Source organism: Lates calcarifer, linkage group LG12 (genome assembly GCF_001640805.2).
Source record: "Lates calcarifer isolate ASB-BC8 linkage group LG12, TLL_Latcal_v3, whole genome shotgun sequence".
NCBI classification, from domain to species: domain Eukaryota; kingdom Metazoa; phylum Chordata; class Actinopteri; family Centropomidae; genus Lates; species Lates calcarifer.
In genome coordinates, this window is record NC_066844.1 from 9,381,577 (window position 1) to 9,408,413 (window position 26,837).

At 39.2% G+C, this 26,837-nt stretch overlaps 1 protein-coding gene across 50 annotated transcripts in view; it reads left to right on the plus strand.

Annotated features, from left to right (window-relative positions):
• Positions 1-26,837, plus strand: part of nfasca (neurofascin homolog (chicken) a) — a 159,692-nt gene that overhangs the window by 34,932 nt on the left and 97,923 nt on the right. For 8 of the 50 annotated variants that reach the window (XM_051074726.1, XM_051074739.1, XM_051074742.1 and 5 more), the window contains exons 1-2: positions 3,392-3,709; positions 22,785-22,836. The exons of 3 other annotated variants lie outside the window; for them this stretch is intronic. The gene's annotated coding sequence lies outside the window, so the exon portion shown is untranslated. Of the gene's footprint in view, positions 1-3,383; positions 3,710-22,784; positions 22,837-26,837 lie in introns of those variants that run through there. 39 more of the 50 variants (XM_051074729.1, XM_051074730.1, XM_051074710.1 and 36 more) reach the window with 12 other exon arrangements.

Here is a 26,837-nt window from a genome sequence, read left to right on the forward strand (position 1 = left end):
GGCCCCAAATCCTCCTCAATCCAACCCCCTTCCTCCTGCTGACCTTCTTTATCTGCCTTTTTAGATTTATTGCTCTGTCTTTTTCTTCCTGCAATTTCTATCCCACAAATTACATTCCCAAATTTCAAATTTGTCAATCAAAAACACCTAAATGAAAATGTCACAATTTTCATTTCATGTTATTCCCCAATTTTGCAGGACAGCTTGAACCTTTATCATCACAATTATGGTTTCAACAAAGCCCCATTCATGTCATATGTGATGGAAAGTAGAGACAAGTAAGATTCCCATGTTAATAATAATGTGCTTTCTTAACACTTAGACTTTATAGTTCAGCATTGGTCCAGGAAGTCTCTTCCCTCCAATAAGGCCCTTGACCCTCTCTCTGTGTATCAGTCAATAATTGTTTGGCTTCATTTGTTTGTAGCTGAAATTACCACATCCTTTATCATATCACCAAAGTGTGTGTGTTCTAAGCCCCCTTCTAATATGATGTCAAACTCTAGCCCAATGATATGGCAATAACCCCTGGTTATTTCAGTATTTTCTGAGAAGTGTTTCCCCCAACTTTTGGCACTGAATTGAGAATATTGTCTGTCAGGACAGAGTGAACTGAAACAGCTCCTTCCCTTGAGGCCTCAGGCCGCTGTACACTGCACAGAGAGGACTGGACAAATGAAGTACATGCACACATGAGTATATATGCATATTATGATAATGTATAAATAAACATAAAGCATTTTTAAAGCAAGAATTTCCACTACAGCGCATTGAAAATAAAGCAAAGTAACCACTGAATCTGGGTTAAATAACCTTGAATGATGGACTTAGACTGACATGAGGCATTTATATTTGTATTCACATTAATCAACACTGACGTTAACGACATCAGCAGATAATTTGCACCTTAATGACAAATGATGAAAATAATTTTCTACATAAGGAAGTTACAATGAAAATATCATTGTATTGCATTGTTTTGCAGATATCTACTTAAGTTAGTATGCTAACCAGCTAGCCTCAGCCCGTCCCGTCTCGTAATACGTCTTTGTACCTCCTGGAGGTGATAGTGAGTCACTGTGGCATGCACGCACCCCCTCTCACGTGCACCCTGAATGACAAGTACACAGAGAGGGCCAATATTTTTTGACTATCAGGCCACCAGAATTTGTCTCAGTATGCCCAATGGCCAGTCTGACTAAGGAACAGGGCAACGTGAGGGGGGAGGAGGGACCAAAGAGTGCATTTTCTTGTTTCTTTTCTGGTCATCCCGCTGTTTATTTGGATTATGAATTCCATATGGCCAATTCTTACATATATCCATATCAACAGTGCTGAGATAGCTCTTACTTTAAAGGAATACTCTAACATTTTGTTAAGTATGTTTGTTTGGAGTTAGGAGTTAATCACCTGGAGTTAGGCAATAAGATTGCTAAGACATAAGTAAAAACATAAACTTGCATTATTATACAGTATGTACATTTATTTTGGGATTTATAAGCTTCTCTGATTTTCTGCCTTTACTTAATAATATAGTCAAGAGGCAGGCAGGAAATGCAGGGGGAGAGAAAAAGGGATCATATCCAAGCAGAGTCCACTGCTAGATTCAAACTGAGGATGTCTCTGTTTAAGTAGTTCATATTAACCCTGAGGCCACCGTGAGACCCTGATTAGAGCTCTGTCTTGATCAACAGCTGGATGCAGTGACTGCATGCAACATCTTAAAAGTGGGGTTTCCAGGTTTCCGCCCTGCCCTAGATCTAGACAAAACCCAACTGATTCTTTAATGGACTGATGACCAGTTTGATATCTAATAACAAGACAGCAAATAGAAGTATTCACTGACATATTGGAGTGTTCCTTTCCATAGTATGTCACGACTATTTCTTAAAATAGATTTTTATATATCCATGTATTTTTGCTGGTTTCTCACTCACTCACCCACCCACACACACACACACCACGCACACCACACACCGTCTTTTCTGACTGACCTTCCTTCCAGCTATGTCTCGACCATGAGAAAACTCAGATAGCCTCCAGCAGAGGGGAGCTTCCTTTTCTGCATTACATACATGGACAGCTCTGTGTGTTTGTGAGAATTTCCTGTGTGTGTGTGTGTGTGTGTGTGTGTGTGTGCATGCATAGTCTGCATTCATGCATGATTGGCCCTGTCTCCTCCGTGACCTGTGTGTGTTTTGCATGTGAACGTGTTCATGCATGGCTGCCGTGTTTGCTGGAGCTTTTATGGGTTACATGTACATGTGGGGAGCGTGTGGCATGAATGCATATATTTATTTCATCAGATAGACTCACTGAGAACTATGTCTTAAGTGAATGTCTTGAGTGTTTAAGACAGAAAAAAGAGATAATACTAAGAACAGCAGCAATTCATTCATTACCATGTAATGAACCAGAGAACAGCTTCAGAACAGTCACATGTGACTTTCGGTGATAAATGACATAATTTCTGAAATTATCACTGATTCATTTTCTGTTCATTGATTAACCAAATAATCATCTTACTGCACTCAAATCCTATTTTATGGATACATTTTGCATGTTGTCAATTCAGTAAATCTTAAAACTTGCTGTGCTACATATTGTACTGTTCCTAGTATAACACTAATCATATCCACATGCTACTTTTTGCTACCAGGAAATTGTTGCAGCACCAGACACTGAGCAGTGATTTTGGAATATTTCTAACAATTTTACCTGTGGGCAAAAAAACCCTACAAAATAATGAGTAACAAAGAAATTTTAATAATTTCTAGGAAACTGAAATTTATAACTGTCTGTAAAAATGACACAAACAATCTGGGAGAGTAGAAACATACAAACACGAAAGGAATTGACTCCCAATGGAGTGACAGAACACTTTCTCTATGAACAGGAAGGTGTTAGCTAATAATCTAAGATGAAGAAGATGATGTCTCCTTTCCCAGTTCTGCTTACAAGGCTCTGATTGGCCAATTGTTTTCTAAAAGGGGGGGAACCTATCAATAAAAGAATAAAAGAATAAAAGATGTAGTCAGGGACTCAGGGGTTACTTTGAATGTATATTTTTTTTAGCACAATATAACATGAAAACATGAAGTTTTCTCATTTTGTTATACATTTATTTTTTTGGTTTACCACCAAAATAAAAAAACAAACATCAAGCAGAAAGATGCCTCTGTGATCTCATAGAAACGTCACAGCAAATTGTGCCATGGTTTTCCACAGTGTTTGACTTGCATTTGTGTGTGGGACAGTTTGTAATGTGTGTGCGTGAGTGTGTTTGACAGCGGTGGAGCCAGTGTATGTGCTTCTGTGTGTGAGGCTCATTAATAATTTATGAGGTGGGAGGGGTGAAGGAGAGGGGGTGGTGACAGATGGAGGAACAGTGTGTGTGTGAGAGAGAGAGTGAGTGTTCGTCTGAAAATCAGCGAGGGAACAGAGCGAGAGAGAGAAAGGGACAGGGAGAGTGAGGAGGAAGAAAATAGATTAAATGAAAGGGATGGATAGAGTGTAGTGCTTTCCTATATTTTTATAGTTGTGACATCTGCTGTCTTTGCATCTCTGTGGTGGATTTGACTGACAGTTGTTCAGTCTTTTGCTATTTTCTCTTTGGTTTCCTGGATGCTGAAGGATTGATGAAGATGGAGATACAACACAGTCACCCAGCACTGTTGTACACCTGGATGCAAGAGCTGCACTGACAGAGGTACTGATATACAGTATGGCTGTAGAGTTATGTATGTGTGTTTGTGCAGGGGAGAATAAACCAATCTCCTTTCAGTTTTCCATGTTTGTTTTCTGCACAGAAGTTGAGTTTAGAGTTCTAATGAAAGAGGAGACATGAGAGTGTGTCTTTCACAGTAAACACCATTTTTACACTTCATGGAGATCTAGTAGCTGTGATGTAAACTGTGATATATTGTAAGAGAGATAACAACTCCATGAAAATATAAAAGTCTTTTGTATGAGATCTGTAATTCAGTTTTAAAGACAGCAGTGTACTGTCCACATGGATCAAACAGAAGGTAGTGTACTGTACTTTACCACAGGTTTGAATCCCTCACACGTTCACAGCCCTTTGTCCCTCCTTTTGTCCACATTTTTCTCTCAGCACTTTCATCTCTTCACTAACTGAAAACAGAAACCACTGTAAAATGTATTTAAAAAATTGTAATTCAGGCCGGCACTGCTCAATGCATGTACACACACACAGAGAGAGAGAGAGAGAGGAGAGAGAGGGAGAGAGGGAGAAAGGGGGAAAGGGGGAAAGGGGATGGTGTTGGGATGGGGGTGGGGGCGGGGGTTATGTCTTGTCTGCATATTACCTAATTGGCTGAAAATACTCTTAAAGCTGCCTGCTGCTTTTTTGTCTTTGTTTTAAATTTTGACCTTAAGTTCACCACCTCCTACGTGTAAAAGTACCCCTGCTAAATAGTGTCGGCTAGCACTTAAAATGGCCAGTTCAAAAGAAATCAGACTCCTGACTAATTAGCTAGCTCATATTGACCGATATGGCCGCTTCTCAGGCTATAGCAAGGACCTAGAGCCTATGCTGTTTTGTGTTGATGTTTAATTTACTGTACTGTACCTTTACCGAGAGACTTTCATTCAGACACGAACAGTCATTCTCCCTGATTGTGGTTGAACACACTACTCACTATACAGTAATTTTCTGATTTTTAAACGGGAAACAATATGCCATTGATTAGCTATTCTCTTGTCAAACTTGGTAAAATTGGCTGTGGCACAGGATTTATATTGTGCCATCTCTCCATAGCTCTTTAATAGATCTGACTGGCTCTCAAATAATATCAAATCTTGTTTCCACAATATAAATTTGCAAACCAAAACCATACTTATAGTTGTATCTTGCTTTGCAAAATTCAGCTTCCTGAACGTCTACCTTAAATATGATTTATTATATGATATGTTATCAGACATGATTCATTTATATCCACTGTGGACTGTAGAGGATGTGCGGATGGAAAGTAAATGGTGTCCCATAGTTGTATGAACATCTAATACTTGTCATTGGTGGTTAGCTGAAATAGAATGAGACTCTATACCTCGCTCTTCTCCTCCAGTGGCACCATGAAACCACTTCCTTGACCTTTGACCTTTTCTGAGGTCAGAATTACATCAGTAAGGATTGTGATGTATTTATTGGAAATGATTCAGTAAGAACAAATATTACATTGCTGTTCTTCACACCTCATGGCCTGAGCATAATCATACTGTATGCACTGTGTAACTGTGTGTATGTGCGTGTGTGTGTGTCTGTGTGTGAGAGAGAGAAAGAGGGAGAGAAAGGGGGAGAGCAAGAGAGAGAGAGAGAGAGAGAAGCCTAATTGTCTGAACATGCTGTTTGTTTGTCACGTAGGACGATTTGAACACTGAACACATCACACACATTTACCAGAGAGGTCTCCCGTAGATGTTTATTTTGTGTGTGTGTGTTTTGTGTGTGGCATTTGTAAGTGGGAGGATTATTGCATTAATACATTTCAAGTGTTTTTTTTTTTTTTCATGTGCAGGTGTTTGTCTGTGTAATGTGGACAAGTGTTTGCTCTGGGATGCAAGAGCGTGAACAGTTGGTGGGAGAGCCAGAACATTGAATGCACACACACACGCACACACACACACACACATACAAATACAGTTCTCCCTTTGTTCGGGAGCATTGTGAAGAAAAGGTTAATGCAGCCAGAAAACAGAGAGAGAGAGAGAAAGAGAAAAAGAGAGACCCTAATGGACAAGGCCTTTCATTGCAAATATTTGGTCTCATACTAATCAGCCCATCCCCCCTTCTCTCTCTCTTCCCCCTCTCTCGATGGCCAAAGGGAAAAGATCAGAACAAATTGTCACTATGTGATCTGCCCACACTACACTGCTTTTTTTTCTCCCTAGAAAGAACAATGCTCAAGGCCATGTATCTGATGCCAATCATGTTGTTGTTGGGAAGAACATTTGACAGGATGTACAGCCTTCATCAGACATCTCACCTGCATGGTTCAGGGTTCACACTACATTCAGTGTCAATGTGCAGTGCCAATGCAGCTTAGTAGTGTTACCTTCATGTGGTTGCAGGGGGGAAAATTCAGGATGTGGAAGTCAGGGTGGCTGATAGGTGCATAAGCATTCACTTTCTTTTTACCTGTGTTATACTTAGTTAGTCTACTACGATGTACACTTTACTTTGATAGTTATATTTTTTTTTTTTTTTTTTTTCACTTTTTTTTAGTTCTGCATGTGCATCTGACTTGTTATACTGTGCATTAGTACTGCAGCTGTTTGTATCCATACCATACTCCGTTATACGTTCATTCATCTATCCATTATCTATACTGCTTCCCCTTAAGGGTTGTGGGTCTGTTATACAGACTGCGTATGGTTAGTAGGCGAGCATCGTACCAAACCAGTCAGTCTGTCTTTACCAGCCCTCACTGTATACTTGCTGGGAGTGCACAAGTCGCAGTCTGACCATGATGATGGCGTGGAGCGTGTGTTGGAGTATCTCTTACGCTGGGGGTGGTCGTTTCATAATGGTGGCGGACTCTGGACTCTGCTGGTGTTGCAGAAGAGAGGTTTTTATTGCGGCAAGGCAATCAGGAGCGAGCATCCTGGAAACCCGACCCGAGTTCTTTAGTTAGAAATCAGTCTACAGGGTGTTATAGGCAATGGAGAAAGTTGGGGAATGGCTCATTTTTTTATGTCACGTTACAATCTTTTCACACACTGGCAATAAAAAAAAGCATTTATTACATGTAAATTGCTTCAAATTCTTCCACACAGTTCAATACAGTACAGTCCTAAGAGGTTTTTTTTATATTTAGCATAAAATGATATGTTCAGTAAATTCAATAATGTATAAAACTCAAGAAAGTAGAATGTAAACAATAGTAGTTTACCAAAACATCTTTTTTCAGCAGAAGGAGTCTCTCCCACTCCTCCTTGTTCTCCATTGCTGCTGCTTGGACTGGCATATATTATGTAAGCATAGAGATTTAGCTCTAGATGACTCGTTTTCTGCCGTGTCCAGTTAATCTGTTGGCTCAATGTGTGTGTGTGTGTCTCCCATATGTGTGTGTAGCCAGATAGGACTGAATAAGCCCTCATCAGCAGAATTTTCAAAAAAAAAAAAGAAAAAGAAAAACATTGCATGCAGCAGAAAGGAAGTTCCTGTCATGAAATATTCCATCTGTAAGCTGTGTATTAAGTTATGCAGGAACCAGAGAGCTGAAGATTATCTTTAATGCCGATGCTACATCTCACATGAGCAAAACAAAAGATGCTTTGGATTGAAGGTCTTCCTCAGTGCAGGAATATTTTAAGTGGATTCTCACTTTAGTAACCACTAAATGATTCTTTCACCTTCTAACAAGCTTTGTTTTCCTGTGATCATAGGTAAATATACACTGACAACAGGAGAAAACCATATATACTGTATGTATATATACACAAGACCTTCATCGTCATGGTAACAATGATAAACATGTGGTTAAAGTTGTAGAATGGTCAAGGTTTACCATGTCACCGTTAGAGGTGGCCTACCAATAAAATTTAACTATAGGTCGTAATAAGCTGCTGCACAGACAACCTGCATTGTTGTTTTTTTTTTTTACCTGCGGACAGTCTTTTTCTGGTACTGCAACACTTTCTGTTTGCTGTCTTATGAGAGGGGTTTTAAGAAATGTAAATTTCCTCAGAAGGAAAATCTGTGTGCTATTATGTAGCGAAATCTAGTTAGAGAGAGTTAGATGAGTAAGAGGTGGAATGAGGAGAATAAAGGTCAAGACTCAGACTTGCCTGATTCCAGGTTGGAATACAGATGTTGTGCCCATGAGCCAGACACTTAACCTACATTACCGCACAGGCATCCATCTGGGTGTGTGTGCGTACGACCCTTTCTCTAAGAAATTACGTTCTTATACAACTAAACTTGTCTCCTTATTACTGTGTGAAGCTCTACAGCAATGGAGTTGCCATAAGGTGGTTGGGTGGTACAGTCAAGTGTTCAAGAACCTGCTCTCTAATGTAGGACCTTGTCTCTCTGTAGAACCTGTTGAAAATATAGTCACTGAAATAAAGACTATAATCCAAAAAACTTACAGCAATACAATTCTAACAAAAAACAGACAGCAAAATACATAAGCTTCTGCTCCATGAAATCAGATTCACTTTGATTAATCTCCATTATTTCTTTACCTTCTGTCCAAAACCATGATTACATTCTGAGTAACACAGTGACAAATGACTGACCAGGAACCACACAGTACTTTTCTCATGATTCCTGGTGTTATAGAGCCAAATTGTGTGTTCTTTTTGGCACCACACTCTAAAAAATCAGGAAGAGTTGCAGAACTGACAGCCCTTAGATGTTTTGGTACTTTCCGAGAAGTGTTTTCTTCATTGTCTGTCAGGTAAGGGTGACCTGATCAACAGTTCCTTCCCTTGCTCCTTAGGCTGCTGCGCACTCTGCACGGAGAGGGCTGGAAAAATGAAGTACATGCACACATAGGTATATGAATATTATGATAATGTATGAATGAACATAAAGCATAAATAGAAACATAAAATATCACAATAAGATATGATGATCCCCCCCCCCGGCGACTTGTCATAAAGTACAGTTTTAATTGACCATGCTCACTCATGTACTTATGTCAGTTTTTGACCACTTTTAGAGTTTTATGGAGTAATCTGTTCTTCTATTCAACAGCACTATTCAACTTTCCTATGAGATTAAATGTTTCCAAATGAACTCAGAGTAACTAACTAAATGTGATGAATCCCCCTAAACACATTCATATCAGCACTGTCTAATTATCAACTTGAGTGACTACTATCCCCTATCGTTGTCTTCTTTCAACTCATAATCCCCCACTACAGTCATTTTTCACTGGCATCTGTGTGTAGTAAGGGGGTGGTCCAGATTTTTTCCTTCTCTCTGCCCTCTAATGATAGGCTTTCCTAAGTTGTTTTCCTTTATCATAAACAGTTTCCATCACTGCTAACTCCCTTTCTTTTCTCCTGTCTGTTTTGTTTCTTCTCTCAGCTTATAGTTGTCAATAAGCACCCTCATTTCCTGACATTTTTCTACATCAAATGTTCCCTGTTCTGCTATTTTTCTGATTTCTCCTGCAATTTAACCTTTAATAGAGGAGAGATCTTTCACTGTTAATGATTTAAATTCTCTTTACTCCTTTTTACTCCTCCTCCTTTTGGGTTTGTCTAATAATTATTTATCCATCTATCAATTTGCTTTGTTATTTTTTATCTATTTATTTTCCCTATGATAGCTCCTTTTAAATTTCAAATATTTTTACTGTTAGATCACCTCCTCGGACTGCTTGGTGCTCTGGTTCTTATAAATCAAGTTCAAAGAAATTTGTAATATGTTATGCTTTAAAGGGTTTCGGGGCACAGTAGCCATTCATCCTAACAAGTCTACTTTATTGTATAATCATTTATTGTGACCCACTATGTGATTTGCACCTTACTGGCTTACTTATTATGATTACAGTTATTAGTTGCTCATAGACTTTATGTGAACTAAATTTTCTCACACCTTTAGTTATGTGTCTAAGTGAATACTTACATTTGCAAGTCTCGTCTGCTCCGTCAGCATTCTAATGTACACAGGAACAGCTCATTGTGGTCAGAAGTGATCATGACCCTGATGGTCACTCTGGCTGAGCTCAGGAGATCCTTTGTGGACATGGGAGAAACTTGTATGTGTCATAAATCCAGAATATTAAACAGGGTTAGTGCTGCCCTCAATTTGAACATGCTATTTAGGGGTGACTTGCTCTCATATATTTTTCCACTCAGTGACTCTCTTGATTGGTTTAGGATTCAGGGCTCAGCTTGCCATTGGCCATTGCTCCATTCACTCGTGAAATGGCTCCTTTAATTTGTGACCAATGTTGCTGCTGGAGCAGGTTGTATTTTATCCTCTCGCATTTGAATTCAACAAGTTACCAAGCTATGACATATGAACGGATGATATATGCCTCTGCATTAAGTTATCATGATGTCCACTTCTCATTTTTGTTGTGTTAGACAGGAAGGTACTATCCATTTACATTTTTGAAGTTAATTTGAAGTAACCAGCTCAGTGTAATTTGTTTGATCAAAGAGGCACCACAGAAATCGGACCCTTACTTTAATATTATGTTTTGGATAAGGATATCCATGCTTTATGCTATATCACAGAGTAGGCCTTTTGTATCTCCTTAGTCAGTCTACACCTGCTTACTGTAGCTCCAGCTGGTCAAGAACCTCAATAAGGGATATTTAAAGGTATAATATGAAGGATTTGTCAGTTGCTGTTTTTAAAGACACCATTCAAAGTTGGGCCCCTTTACCTTGCCTCATTAAGAGAGAAAGAGAGAGCAGTGGCGGTCGGCAGATCTAGAAAGTGAATATAGAGAAGCAGCCAACAAATGCCATTGACCACTTCATTAATCTGACTGAGAGAATGCCAGAGGTGTGTAAAGCTATCATCAAAGAAAAAGGTGGCTACTTTGAAAAATATAAAATATAAAACATATTCTGGTTTGTTAGGCACTTTTTTTGTTTACTACATAATTCAAAATGTGTTTCTTCATAGTTTTGATGACTTCAATATTAATCTACAATGCAGAAATTAACAAAAACAAAAAAAAAAAAAAAAAAAAAAACGCTGAATGAGAAGGTACACCCAAACCTGAACTATATATATGTATAAAGGTATAATATGAAGGTTTATCAGTTGCTGTTTGTAAAAACACCTCATTAACAGATATACTTTATCACACCTTTTAGGAGTGAGTTAATGCTGTGATCGCTACACACACGCTCGCACACTGACATGCCAGTCATTTCAACACCATGGTCTCTCGGGGAGGGGGAGGGGTCGCCACTCAATACTCACTTCTACATAAGCACACATGCACTTCAACGCACAAAAACACATGCACACAAACACACACATGTTCATATTGAATGGTTACTGTGTCAAGAAGCCAGACAAAGACATGAGGAGCTGACAGGGATGGAAACAAAGGGGACATGTAGTTTTTCACCACAGTGTATGTTTGATAGTCTGGATTTACACCAGATATCATCTAAAACCAGGATGAAAAGGCCATAATGACATGATTAGAAAAAGCTAGATGAAGAGTATAATGAAAAGGATAGAAAAATCTATCTGTTCATGGATGGTATGAAAATATATGAGACTGAACTCAGACCAGCTGTGTTTTTTAATAGGAAGAGATGAAGGCGAGATGGGGGGGACAGATGTAATATCATCCTACATAATGAATGAATAGAAGGAGATGGAGGACACTGAAGTTTCACTGTGTCTCTGTAGGTGGACACACGCACTTCATAATGGACTTAACATCATTTTATAGATTTTATGTATCTCAGAAAGGAGCAGTGAGAGAGAGAGAAAATGAAATTTGGTAATAGTATAATTATTGCAGATAGGTTGGAAAGGACTGTGTGTGTGTGTGTGTGTGTGAGTGAGTGTGAGAGAGAGAGAGAGTGAGTGAGTGTGTGATGCTGCAGAACAGACCAGCCAGTGGCAGAATGACTTTAATCACAATGGAAACCTCAAGGCAGATGGGGCCATGATGGCAAATTAGGCCTGGTAGCCATGCTTACAGAACAGCACACACACTCAGACATACACACACACACACACACACACACACAGTTGTCCTGTCCGACTTGTTTGCAATGATTGTATTACAAGCCAAATTTCATTTTTTCAGACTTCTCTCTCTCTCTCTCTCTCCAGTCTTTTTCTTGTACAATCTGTAAAATGACATTAAGTCCATTATCAAATTATCAGTGGTGTGTGTCCATCTGTAGAGCCTCAGTGAAACCTCCCTGTCTTCCATCTCCTCCTCTATTCATTCATTATGTAAGATGATATGTTGGTTCATCTTGTGATTTAAACTTGTGTTTATCATTATATTTTTTATATTTATTTTTTCTATACGCTACAGCTCTGAGGGTAACTTCCTCACAAAACAAAAAACCCAAAATATGACGAGAACTTTGCTCAAGTTTCAAGAATAATACAAAAAGGATTTATCATAAGAAAGAAATATAATAAAATAAATAATACTAGTGATCGAGTAATTAAAGTGGCTTATATAAACAGTGCAAACTGTGTAAACAGTGGACATGGTGGTTTTTCTTCGCAATCACTGGGGTATGTGTGTGTCATTGTGTTACTGTAGTATGTGTGTATGGTGTGTGTGTTTGTGTGTGTAAGCGTACATGTCAGCAGTTCCGTAGCTTGATGGCTTAGGGGTAAAAGTTGTCTCTGAACCTGCTGCTTCGGGTTCAGATACTCCTGTACCGCCTGCCAGACGGCAGGAGTGTGAAACGTCTGTGGCTGGGATGGCTGGGGTCAGACAGGACCTGCTGTAGAGGTCCTGGATGGCTGGCAGTCCAGTCCTGGTGTTGTGTTGTGCTGATCTGACCACCGTGACTCACTGTGTAATTTTTGCATTTCAGTTTTTGAATGGATTAACATAATATATCCATTTGTACATTTTAGGTGCCTATAGGTGGATTTTGATATCTTTGTTACCACCAGTGATGGACATGAAATTCCAAGTCTGCATCTAGCGTGTTCATGATATAACGGTGGCTGGTTACTGTCAGCAATGGAATCAATCTATCAGAGTCAGATTCATCCAGAGCTTTTACATTTTTACTGGCATTATATTTATCAGAGGCTCCCATCCAAAATGACTTATAGTGACTATCTGACATCTGAGTCTTTCCTGTGTAAACCTCTTCAGTCTGAGTGAAAGGCTTAGGTCAGTAATTGTTTGCGCTGATGTTTAAAAGCACAAGCAAAAGGACTCGGCTTGTATGAGTGTCTATCCCAGGCGACACCATGCTAGATTCATGTTTATTCATTCACTCTCTCATTAAGTCACTTGGGAGCTTACAATGCAGTCTGCTTGTATTTCATACCCATCTTTCACTTAGATGAAGATAAAATACTGTCTATTTACAGAGAGGGGTTTTTGCTGCTTTGTGTTCAGAGGGATGAAGACAGAGGCGATGGAGTATGACTGTGGGGTATTATTACTGGGTGCACCTTGTTCACTCAGTCAGGTTGAGGACGCATGTAAACACACATATCCACATTGATACACACACATATACACTATCTAGCCTGTGGTCAGACTTTATGCCTTCTGGATTAAATATACAGCTTTTTTGTGCTGTGAATTCAGCTTTTGTTGCGTGCACACTCTCTCTCTCTCACACACACACACACACACACACACACACTCTGAGATAAAACACAGTGACTGCACTTTTGCTCCATCCCTTTCAGGTCTGTATGCCCCCCCCAAACACACACACACACACACACACACACACACACACACACACACTCCTCAGATGCAAGGCTTTGATAATGGCAAACACAACTCCAGCCTCACATTCGCGCTGAGGTTGCCCCCCACTCCCTTATCTCCATCCCTCCTCCTCCTTCCCCACCTCCATCCCTCCTTCCCCTTGTGGGGTTGTTGCTAAGGAACCCTGGTGACCAGGGAGTTTTCTCATTGGATAAGGACCAATGGAGGTGGTAGAGGAGGAGGATAGAGGAAGGGATGGTGGAAAGGGGGATTTGGCATGGGCGTAACGGGGGGGGGGTATGGATGGTTTGTGGAGGAACACAAATTGAAATCCAGATGTACTAATGAAGTGGCGGAGTGAACTGACATCACCACAGGCATGGAGAAAAAGAGGACAGGATGGATGGATTGATGGATTGATAGAACAAATCACAAGAAATAACAGGTTAGCAGTGGAATGAGTGATATAAAGAAAGGAGTGACAAGCTGAGTAGAAATGACATGAGCTAGGAGTGGCAGAAATGTTTCAATAAGATGGGCTGATGAAATGAGTTCAAAAGACAAACAGTGACGTAAGCATGTTTTGTGTTAGGAGAGAAACAGTTAAATATGTCAGTAAATGCAACAAAAGGTTGACAGATGAGAATAAAGGAGAGGAAGAGGATAAAGGAGGAGAGAGGGAGAGATAATTTAAAATAAGATTGGGTGTATGAGTGGTGGTGTGGAGGCGAGAGAGAGAGAGAGAAGACGAGATAGATGGAGAGAGAGAGAGAGGGGTAGGCTGCACCCTTTCATTTATTTTGGCTGGCACAAAGGAACATTACCTCTGGACACACACAGCACACGCGCACACACACACACACACACACACAAACACACACACACACATTCTTATATTACTATACAAGTGAGGGCCTGTCATTGACTACTCACTTCTTAACCAAGATAAATCTTGAACTCAATCCTTATTCTTAAATGATAAACACCACACTCTCAATGTTTATTTTCTGTTTCTTCTCAGTTTCAGATTTCACAGATGCTTTTGTCTTTCCTCCAAACACATTCATTGGCACCAATTAAGGGTTCAGGGTCCCAAGGATACTTGCTTAAACTGGCTAACCTGCCCTACCACCTCAGCTACAGACATTATAAGGGCATTCTACAGTCTAGGAAATCATTTTTAAAATCATTTGTCAAGTAAGAAATCCAAAATTTCCTGTTCTGTGAAATTGTGCTGAGCACTTGTCACTATTTTCTGATATTCTAAAGATCATCAACTTTGCATAGAGAAATTATTGGCAGATCATATTGACCTTAACAAATGTCATCAGTTTCCTAACCTTACCAATAGATTAAGCATACCCAAACCACAGTCTATTTGTGCTAACCATGATGTTTTCCTTAACTACGCTAGGTACACACATGCTCACATGCACACACACAGGTAGGCAAGCTGCAGTCTGTGTTCAGCCTTAATAAGCCATTTCCAGTGGAGCAGAGCTACAGCCGTCCTACCATAAGCCTCTGGCTGAGCCCTCAGAGCCGACCTAACATTTATTTAGTTTCCAGCTGGCTGTAGCCCTGTCATCTGCTCCAGTGCATGCTCACTGATTCACTAGTACTGCTGTTGGATGGCCTGGTCATGTGGAGTTCAACTAAATTGTTAACAATGTAATAAACATTATTTCATGTCAACAAAATATGGTAATGGTCACACTGACCTAAAACCTAGAAATATGACTTAGAATACATTCTTATATAAATAAGAGACAAAATCATGTGTTAAAGTGAATGGGTGGATTGAACACGGTCCTTCTTTTTTCTGGAAAACCATTTACAGTGTTGAAGATATTTGGGTGGCTGCCAGCTCCTAGTGGGTGTGGTTTTTGACTGCGAACAGTGTGCCTGGAGGGATTACTAAATGGCCTCTTTGTATGTCATGAATTCACAATGTCACAACAAAGGTGAGAGGGGATGTCTTTAGTGTGATATGGCTGCCAGTCGGAGGTCTTCAATATTTCAGATGCAGAACAGAGGAGGAAGGTTCTTTGTTAAGTGAAAATATACCACACAAGAAAACTGTCAGGAAACCTTGCTGTAAACAGATCCAGGTAATTTTCCCTTTGTACTGCTTTTGAGCTGTTAAGAAACAAGGAAGTCTAACATGAATAGAAATAGTTATGGATGGCCACCAAATTTAGATCAGGTATGGCTTTTGCTTGTTATAGGCAGAGTTTTTTTTTTTTTAAATTGCTCCTTGTATATACAGAACTTTATTTTTGTAAGGTGTTAGCATCTGTGCTTTCAGCTGACAAACTAATGTTTGCACAACCAACGCAGAGATTCAGCTGGGTATAAACAAAGCATTTCATTATTTTGTAGAAATAATTTCAGTGCTCAACTACTGTTTTCACTTAATTACAGCAACAAGACTGTGCTGATAAATTGGCCTATAGAGACATTGTGTTGAATGTTTTCATAGGGTTCTATGAGGGTGGACAAGAGGTTGACCTTCTTGTTTCTGTTACAGCCAGTCTTTTCTTTTTCTCTTTTCTTTCAACTGATCTATTTATGTCACTACCCTTTTACTCTCACACTTACTTCTCTTTCACCCCTCATCCTGTCTGACTGTCACTGGAATTTCCAAATTCTCATTTTCAATTTGTTCACTTTCTCCTCAGCTCATGTGGAACAGCTATTATTAACAACCTTTTAGAAGTACCCTAAATGCACTTGGAAGATGACCTTTTTGTTGTTGATTCAGTGGTATTCAACTACTGTCAGTACTACATCTTTTCATTTCTTTCTCTTTCAACTCTCCTCATCCTCCCACCACATCGTCTCTGTCTCAGTTGTTTTTCTAGTCTCTGGTCTTGTCTGCTGATATCTCTCCCTCTGCCCTCTCCTCCCCCAGCCTGCCTCTCTGTCTGCCTGCCTCCATCCCGTCTTAGTGGATGTGATGGGTAGAAACTGACAGGGGGTAACGAACTGATCGCCCCCCCCTCCCCTCCCAGTATTTCCTGTTCAGACAATATGAACTCACTTGGGTTCAAAGTTCTGGAAGAGCTGCAGAGGATTCACATGGCTTGACTGTGGTCTTGTTGTCTGCTCTGCTTCTTTTTTTCTTGTATGAGTTGTTTTCATGTATATAAATATACAGTTTTATTTTGGATATGGTCACCCGGTTAGCATCAAAGGAAATAACATGACTGACAATATGGTGGATATAATGCAGTTTGGCTGATATGATATTGATCATTCAATAGTTATGGTGTTGACTCATTTCCTGCTGTCCTTTAATGCCTCTGTGGACTTGTCTCTTGTAAGGTGTAATAGACCATTTCATGGGGGGCGTTTTTACCTGTCATAGCAAGATAAGCTGTAACCAATAACATTACTGATAGTGATCCAGCATACTAAATGGAATGCAGCCGTGATAAATGTCAGTAATTGCACCTGTGTTAAACAGGTGAAAATGTCAATGCATTGAACTGTTAGAGTACATGTTGGTTATTGTGTGAGCTCTTGATTTGATTTGCCTTAATCAACACAGAACTGCTCAGCAGATAGCTCTCATATATCAGATTTCAGAACCCCTCACCAACATTTAAATGCATCACAAGACAAACCTGAGTTATGCTTTACACTTTCAACTGCCTTTAAACTTGTCTGCTATCCAACTGGATTATCCATAATAAGGAAGTTGCACATATTTGTCTATATACAGTATATATACATCACTTATAGGGTTAAAACATTAAAAAAAAACAGCCAAACAAAAACAATATGGTGAGAGAAATGAAAGCTAATTACTTTACTAGTATGAAAATGTCCGCTGCAATAGTATTTTCGGTATGGCAAAGACTGAGGATTAAAAATGATTAAAAATGATGAATTAGCAAATTTAGCATTTGTAGTGGTATTGATATAGCTTTCAATAATAACACTCATTGAGACTGGTAGTAGAAGTAGTGTTAATAGCAAGTCATCTGTGCTTGAATTGCAAAGTAAACAACGTAGATCATTTGTAACTGCAACAGTCAGTCAAACTGGGCTGATGACAAGTCTTACAGGTACTGCTGCAGGTGTGTGCGTGTGTGTGTGTGTGTGTGTCTGTATTTGTGTTGCTGCAGGTGGCAGTCATCATTTATTAAGAAGTCTCATAAAAGAGGCTGTGTGGACACAGGAAGTGTTTCAACTCACATCACTCTGGGAACTGTGGGATTGATTTATCTTGAATCGAGCTACGGGGCACTTCCCCTCAGGGCTGGAAACACACACACACACATACACGCACACACACACGCACTCTCTCTCACACACACACACACGCACACACACACACACACACACACACACAGTCAATCAACCCCTCTCTCTCCTTTTTACAGCTCCCCCCTATCTGCTGTTTCTTTTTTCATCTCTCTCCTCTTGCCTGACCCTTGGGGACATCTTTTTCATTCTTTATCGCCTCTCTTACTCCTTACACATCCTTGTCTGTCCCTTTCCTTCTTTTCTGCCTGTCTCTAAAAATGAAACCAGTGAACCTGCTCGTTTTCTCACTGCATCCCTACTTTGTTTTCTGTCCTCTCCCACTCTCTTTTTCCATTCGGTCTTTCTCTCTCTTTCGATTAAAAGTAGGTCATTCTGCAACATCGAGCCGCAGCTCCTGCCAAGCATGACATCCACATACACACATGTATCGCCTGGCAACCATGCATTCACCCTGCACCCTCTCCATCCTCCATCCTTGTTTCCTCCATCTTACCTTCCCTGGAGGTTGTGCTCAGTGCAGAGGACTAGGTTTGCAATCTGACACTGCTTTGTTTTGCCGCTGCTCTTCTGTCATAGTGGGGCTGAGGGGTAATTGAGCAGGAAGCAAAGGAGGGTTAATTGCAAACATACAAACATAATGTCTGTATATGTACAGTGGAAGCACCCAGTAAGAGTCTGCAACGCTGCATCTAATCTAAACATTGGTGCTGCAAGGGGACTACATCATTTGTATTATGGATGAGGTGTAGAAATTAGACTGAAAACTACAACTACTGCAACCAGATTCTTATATTTTACTTACCCTCACTTGCCGCTTTATATATTTGTACACACTAATGTAATCCAATTTAATGGCCCTATCTCAATATTTATCTCTTTACATAGTCAGTGAGGTATCCGTTGTTTGCTTTTGCACTGAGGCTAGTAATTGCATTCAATATAATGTAGCTCAATACAACATTAAATTAAAATCAGTAGGCCTAATAAACATGATTGACTCTTTCTCTTAACTCTTTCCTGTCAATATGTCAAAAAATGAGCATTGTTAACTTCATATAGAAAGAATTTTTTGCATAGCTGTTGCATTGATTTTCATTATTCCCATTGGTAGGTTGTTTTTTTTAGCTTTTGTCATTTTTGCTTGTTGTTGGGATGTTGGTTCATTAAAGCCACTGATTTACAGTATTGTAATGATGAACTATAGTGACTGCTTTAATGCATTGAACTGTTGGTTGGAATGCAGCCGTGATAAATGTCAGTAATTGCACCTGTGTTAAACAGGTGAAAATGTCAATGCATTGGACTGTTAGAGTACATGTTGCTTATTGTGTGAGCTCTTGATTTGATTTGTCCCAATCAACACAGAACTGCTCAGCAGATAGCTCTCATATATCAGATTTCAGAACCCCTCACCAACATTTAAATGCATCACAAGACAAACCTGAGTTATGCTTTACACTTTCAACTGCCTTTCAACTTGTCTGTTATTCAACTGGATTATCCATTTTAAGGAAGTTGCACATATTTGTCTATATACAGTATATATACATCACTTATAGAGTTAAAACATAAAAAACAGCAAAAACAATATGGTGAGAGAAATGAAAGCTAATTACTAGTATGACAGATTCTTATGATAAAAATGATAGTGACAAATTTAGGAACAACATATATCATATATTGAAACTGGAATCACAAATACTACTCATTAGGCACAAACATGAACCCAACACCTCCCACACTTTTCCCAATTATCCCATCATTCCCTGGGAGAGGTCGTCATAGCAACCCCTTTACAGATCATTTATACCAAGGAAGTGATGTCACTTCATTTCTCCCACAACCTCTTTAGCACATGACCCCATGACCTTCTAGTGTATGTATGGGCCATTTATTGCCTTGTCTTTTTGGTCTATTTGTGTGTGTGTATGTGTGTGTGTGCGTGTGTGTGGAGCACAGTAATGTACTGGGTTCAAAGGCCATTGCTAGAGGGTGAATAAGGGGTTGGGGATGTATGGAGGGTTAGAGGTAATATGCATATATGGAGGTTTATATTACACACACACACACACACACACACACACCTTAGGGACAGTCATTAGTGAGTGCTAGACCTGTTATTGATCTGCAGGGAATAGCAGGTGATAGACTGGACATCAAAGTGCCCACCCTCCCTCACACACACACAACCACACACACACACATATACACTAATGTTTCAGGACTTGTTTGTGATGTCACGGTCAGATGAGAGATGAAAATGTATTATCTGTGAATCTGATACACATATGTATCTATAATGTGTTTAAAAATGTTGAGTCTTGCACATAGAGCAGACTTTAAACTCACACATTAATAGCAATAAGGCAGAATCAGCAGCACCATATTATCATGGCATGTCAGAGTTTTTGAGAAGGCTGTAATTTAAAAAGTATTATAGTACTTATAGCAGAGATGACTAAGTAGAGGAGAATATGCAATCCAGAATATCAGTATCATGTTATTCAGCAAGTTACAAGGGCATTCTGTGCAGTAAATTTAGATTGTGGTAAGACAAACCCTACTTCTGCTGGATAATTTGACAGAAATCCTATCTATTGAGACCTGAGGATAGATTTACAGAGCATGACTAATGTGCTATTAGCATATTAATACCAAATATTGCTCAGTGCCTTCAGTTTCAGTGCCCCAGATTCACTGTATGTCACCTTTTTACAGTCAAAGCCTTCCTGTGGATAATTTTGTCTACTCTGTGTTTAATTATTTATAATGGTATGAGAAAATACAGTGAAAAGTGAATTGATTTTTGAGGACTAATTACTTTTATTTTACAAACAATAATCCATATAGCACAGGCATTGCTGAATGCTAGCAGTGATGGCTTCATGCTAATATTTTACCATGCATCATATTTTAGTAGTAGTTACTGTTCACTATTCAGCCAGAATGTTGTACAATTGTAGTTAATCCATCTATATTAGCACTAAAGTGCTTTTTATTCTCGATCATCAAAACATTAATTGTTAGTTAAGAATTGATATTTTAAAAGGAACCTTCTATGTATTGAATTGCAGTTAGCTGTATGCACAATGCATTGGTACAAAGCAGACCCTCATGATAAATAAGTAGAAAGAAAACCCACAGAGCTTTGGGTCCTGAGACCTAAGACTAAAGACCAGTCCTGAGGAAAAAGCTGAAGATACACAGACCAGCTGCTGGCCTCTGATGGTCATATAGACTGTAGGTGTCCTGCTGATCAAGTTGATTGATGATTGAGGTGGTAGCTTGATAGAACTGGTCAACATTCAGAAGGCATCAAAACACATCATAGATAACCTAATAGACAGGTCTGCTGCTAAACAAGATAGCAAGAAGAGTCTCTGCTGTAAATACAGCGCTGCAGCCTTACTCACATGCACATTCCCCTCAAGTAGGGCATACTACTACTGTGCCCGTTGGCAACGCACTTAACCTAGTTAAACAGTTCTTCCCCAGATGTTCAATATGTGCCGTACTGTAGTCAGAAGGGAGCATACTGTACAGCTTTAACACATTGGATGAGTGCTTTAGTCATCAGATCGTGTTAAAGCTACAATATAGTAGATCTGGAAATCAAGCTGGCGCTAACATGACACTGGGAAGGAAACCACTCGGCTCCACCTGTCCCGTCTTCTCCTTGCTCTGTTATGCTCAACCCAGCAACTCCTTCACCTACACATCCCTGTTGTGTTTGCTGTCTCAACTAATGCAGAAATTGGGAGCTTGCCAGCCTGTGAGTCAGCATAAGCGATGTCTTCCACCAGCTAATTCTAGCTTGAGGCTTTGGTGTGAGAGTAGACCAGAAGCACGTTTATGTTGTGATTGACAGCTGCTATCTCTGACTTTGGCCCTGTCTGATTGGTTGCAAGGACGAGGCCCTCAAAACCTTTTAGAAGGATGTTCTGAATGTCTGCAGAGCTGCCAGGCAGTTCAGTGAGTCTGTATCACAGAAGCCTCTGACAGCACCTCTCCACATTAAGATATGGTTTAGAGCTGAACTTATTCAGTTGAACTGAATTCAACAGAATCATTTTTGTTTATTTTGTTATTAAAAGTGTATCAAAGCAAGCTGGATGTCTTTTTTGTCTCAGGAATTATTTCAGATACTCAAAGAAGTTAGAAAAGAGCACTGTTTTCTAAAGTGTGTTTACTAAATGTATATGTCATTTTTACATCCAGATGTACAATGTTGAGGACTGACTGATTTGCTTGTTTTCAAAGCTGAAACATAGAAAGACATGGTAGAGAGAGAACAATTAGAAATGAGTGTGCTGTTGGATGCTGTAATAAAATCAGGAAGTATGATATTTTTGAGCAAATCTTTAAGAACAAGCCAGTAACAGAGGATCAATACTGTGTGTGCTTGAAAGTGACTGAAATGACTAGTATCAGTTTATTGCAGCTGAGTGTGTGGCTGACTGAAGCATTTTTGTTACTGTAGCACAAACTATATTGTAGATACAGACTGTGTGTGTTTTATATTTCCATAGAGGCTTTTCCATAGTCCTCCAGGCAGACTGTGTCTCAGTGTGCATTTTCTGCGAGTGTGTGCAGCAGCAGCAACACAGGCTACAAGGACAAAAAGAAAGAGGGAAAGAGCATCCTGTGATCCTGAGGGCAGCGGCTGGCGCACAGACAAGCTCTTTGAAAGCACAAACACACAGCTGGAGAAACACCACTGATGCAGACAGTCCTGAGGCACGTGTGTGTGCTGCCTGTCTGCTTTACTGTATCTTCTGCCTCTTCCTGCGCTCAGGCTAACAAAGACTAATGAGCAGTCAGCACATCTGACTAAAGTCTTCCCTTCAGACACACTTTATTGCATTGTCTCCCTGAACCCATTTAACAATAAACATATTCATTATTTATCATGGTCTTTTAAGTGATCCAGTCTGCATGACCTGCAACCTCTGATACACATAGTTCTTGTTTAGAATAATGAAATAGGGGGCACTGATTCCAGATCAGTTTTAACTCTGGTTTGAGGCTTTCTGTTTTAACCGATAATTGAACTGTACTTGTTTGCTAAAAATTCAATAACTTAAGAGATTACAATATTTTTCATGACTTCTCTTTGTGTCTCATCAGGTCTGCTAAGTGGTCACAACAGAGTGGGTGGACAGACAGAATATCAGTAAACGTAAGTCAGTGTAATGTACATTTACAGCAGTTTCTCCTACCCCCTAATTTTTTAATCATTGTCTATAGTATAGATTTCAGTATCATTCTGTAAAAGTTGCTTCACTGCTAGTCCACACAGTCATAAAAAGTAAAGCTAAACTTATGAAAATGTTTCTGGTATTTAGCTAGGAAGAACTTCTGTACCACAACAAAGAAGTCATCACAAAAAACTCATGACCTGAAAACAGTTTATGAACATCAGTATTCAGTTTAACTAATCAAGTTGCTTGCTTGTCATTGCTACTTGCTTATCTTGTGCGTATGTTACTGACACACCTCTGGGTGAAAGTGACTCTTATCTTGAGTGGAAAAACCTCAGAAATGTACTTTTTTCCCTCTGGTGCTGCAGTATTGCTGCTTTATTGATTATTGTACAGTGTAATAATAACTGACTATTTTTAGTGATAAGTTAACTAGTTGGAGGATTAGGGGTAGGGGGTTGGGCAACAATTTAATCAATAGGCTCATGTTTTCCTTCAATATTTTTTTTTCTCATAAAAAAGTTTTTTTGGTGGAACTGGTGCTCTCACTGCAGATACTGGCTCACCTGGACCTGCAGTATTTATTAATGTGTTTGTACAGTACTTGTGGTAGCCATGTTATTACTGTGGTGGAGCGCTGAGGGTAATTGTGTGTGATGGGTGGAGGGCTATTTTTGGGATGTTTGTAGAGGAAGATTGGTGATGCTGTGTTGGGGGTATATATGGAGGTCGAGGGTGGCAGTTAATGTGTTAATGCCTCCAGCATTTCTACTGAGAGATAAAAAATGTCCAGAGAAATTACCAGGTTTTGTGTTTAGTACAAGCTTTTTTCAGCAAGAGCATTTGATTATTCACAGACTGTTATTCCCTGTGGAAATATTTTGTACACTTAATTATTTTATTTATTATTTTTGCAGTTAATGGTTTTATAAAAGGCTAGGAAGGATTAAATGGAAAAAGAGATCCACTCTGACCCTCTTCCTGTCTGTCTACCTTTTCATCATGCTTAGAGTAGGTACTGTATATAACATTATACAGTCAATATATACTGTATGAGAACTGTGATTAAATAAAGTCATATTAGGAAGGTGAAAAAAAAGTGAAAAAGATTCATGGTTAATTACAACTTATTGTTGCTACTAGACATTCAGTGAATATACCAGAGAGACGACATCCTTGTCTGGTTCCCCTAAAGTAAAACTTTGGGAAATCAGTGCACTGGCGATAGTAGTAGGTACAGGGAAGATAGGTAATTTATTCAATAAATAGATGATTTGCAAGGTCACAAATAAGAATTTTTAACTGACTCCGTTGAGTGCCTCTCTGCATTGAGTGACAGAATTGAAGTGTTTCATTTCTGAGTTGAAAGCTACATTTAAAACATACAGGTAGAAAAGCTGAAAATTTGACTAATGCAAAGCAGAAGAACAATGAGGCACACACATGCATCCATGCACACACAAAGATACAAAGCTGCTCTGTTTGCATGGACATCAAAATTCACATGTACTCTACATGTGATGGGAACAATGAAATGGTCTCAGTTGGTACAAATACTGTGCAGCAAGTGCTTGTGTGCACTGTGTTGGGCAGCACGACAATGAACTTTGTGCAATTGCAGAAGGTTAAGTAATAGTCATGACTAAGACAAGAAAAGACCCATCTTACATTTGTTTTGAAGAAATTCTACATTTTCAGTATGTCTGCAATAAGTGATCTTGGCCAAATGTAATTGTAAAATTGTAAAATCATAAAGTCCTTGCAAGTCTTTGAGACCAATAAAATAATCCTAAAATGGGCCCAAATGAAAACCTTCAACAGCCAATTAGGTCTTGTGTTTCCAGCTGTGATAATCGTTCTTTAATCACACTAATCGCAGCTGCCCTCACAGATCTTTAAACTGTGAGGATTTTTTTAAGCTCTTAAATTTTAAGTGGCCTCTCTTTAGAAATATGAAACCTGTGAGGGCCATGATAAGAAAATGAGTCTCTTGCTTTATTCTGCTTTCCATCTGACAAGACTAGGAGGTGTAATTTACTCCAATAGACTTTATGGTGTCAAGGCATTTATGATTAAAAAATATAAATCTGTAGTCTGCTTTTTCAATTCATGATGAAAAAAATTCTGTGGTCTGCTTTTTAATGTCAAGGAGCTTTGTTACTGAAATAACTAATTTTAAATAATAGAATAAGGCATGATATTTAAAGAACAGTTTTCCTAACAGTCTCATTTAGCAAATATATGCAATTCCCATAGCTTCTAAAAGTAGGTTAACATTTTTATTGTACTGAGTGTGTTTGTGTATGATGATAATGTGTGCCTAAGGTTGTGAGCTTAAACTAATGTAACTGTGACCTAGCTAGTTAGGTCACCTTGTGTTCTAGCATGAGTAAACTAACTAGAAATATGAAACAACCTATAGCTGAGTACACTACCATGGTGTCATGGTACCAGCAGCTCCAAATCTGCCAGCTCCTGGACTACCAAGACACTGAGCATAATAAATTGTTGCTTTAGCCTGTGTAGTTTGTCATAGTAGGAGACAACTGATTCTGAGTTTAGGACACCTTTTGAGACCCCAATGAAAAGACTAGGATGCAAGAATTTGTCATTTTTCCATCAACAGTTATGACATGTTCTGTGATATCTTGGCTTCTATGCTGTTGACCCTCCTGTTCCTGTTGATGGTGACCTGGTGGGTCACTCCCTAAAAATGGAATAGTTAAATAAGTAAGAGGGAAGGTTGCCCTGGGAGAACTATCTGGAAAAGGTTGTCCTTCATAAGAAGCAGCTTCAGTTTGTCTGTGGATCTCTGCGGGAATCAATATTCTTTTCTGCCAGAGAGGCAGTCTGATTTCAGCTTTAGACCTTGAATTTCTCTCTTTCTCTCCCTCTCCCTCCCTCGGTGTGATGTATAAACCTCAGAACCAAAGCTTCTATCAGAATCAATAAATCAGAAAACCCTGACTCACCTGTTGTCAGCATTTCACACCTCTCACCTCTATGTTCCCACAAATCTTCAGCTGCCTAAAATCTGCTTTATTGACATGGTGTAATTTTCATAGCTATGCTGTAAAACTCTCCTTTGAGTATGAAGACAGGATGAGCAGAGCTATTAAAGTCCAAATAAGACACTACAGTAAAAAGTAGAATTCAAAATTGAGCTGAACATAAGAATTTTTTATTTTTATTTTTTACCTCCAAGCCAACTTAGTATGATTATTCTACTTCCTAAGCCATAGTTTATCTTTATCCAGTTGTTATGTATATACTGATCTTAAGATAAGATAAGTTAAGATAATTCTCTAAGTAAGTAAACTGACTTAATGGTCAAAGTCACATTAATGCACATAGGAGATATTGAGCTTCATAGTCTGAAAGGAATATATAGTCAGGTCATATATAGTCAGGTTCTAGATCAGTGTACTGGGCTGTATTTTTTAAAGGCAGTCTGGATTTCTCCAAAATGTGTAAAAGATAAATGTGTAAGCCAAGACAGCGCTAGGGCTTGAAAATGTATTTGAAATTTTTATGTGATAAACTTTGCCAACATTTATGTTCAGACAGTATAAACAGTTGGACATCGGTTTTTGCAACCAGCAGTATACAATAGCTGTTACTTTCCACCACCACGTAAAGTAATGTGTAGTATCACTGACCCTTTTTCTCGCCTGCCTGTGCACAGTGCATCCCTGTATGCTGTAGTGCAGTGGAGGATGAAGAGAGGGTTCCACACGTGGAGAGAAGCACTGACCTATTTTGAAGCTTTCACTGCTTTCACTCTTCTCTGCTGATCTCTCTGTGTTTCTTTCCTCTTTATCTTGATTTCTCTCTCTCTCTCTTTCTCACTCTCTCACACACACTCTGTGCCTTTTCTGCTGGGAATAGATCTGCAATTTAAAGCTGATCTCTCTTAAGGCTTATATTGGACTGTGTAGTTTGCTCTTTTCCTTATCTCTCTTCTATATATATTGTGTGT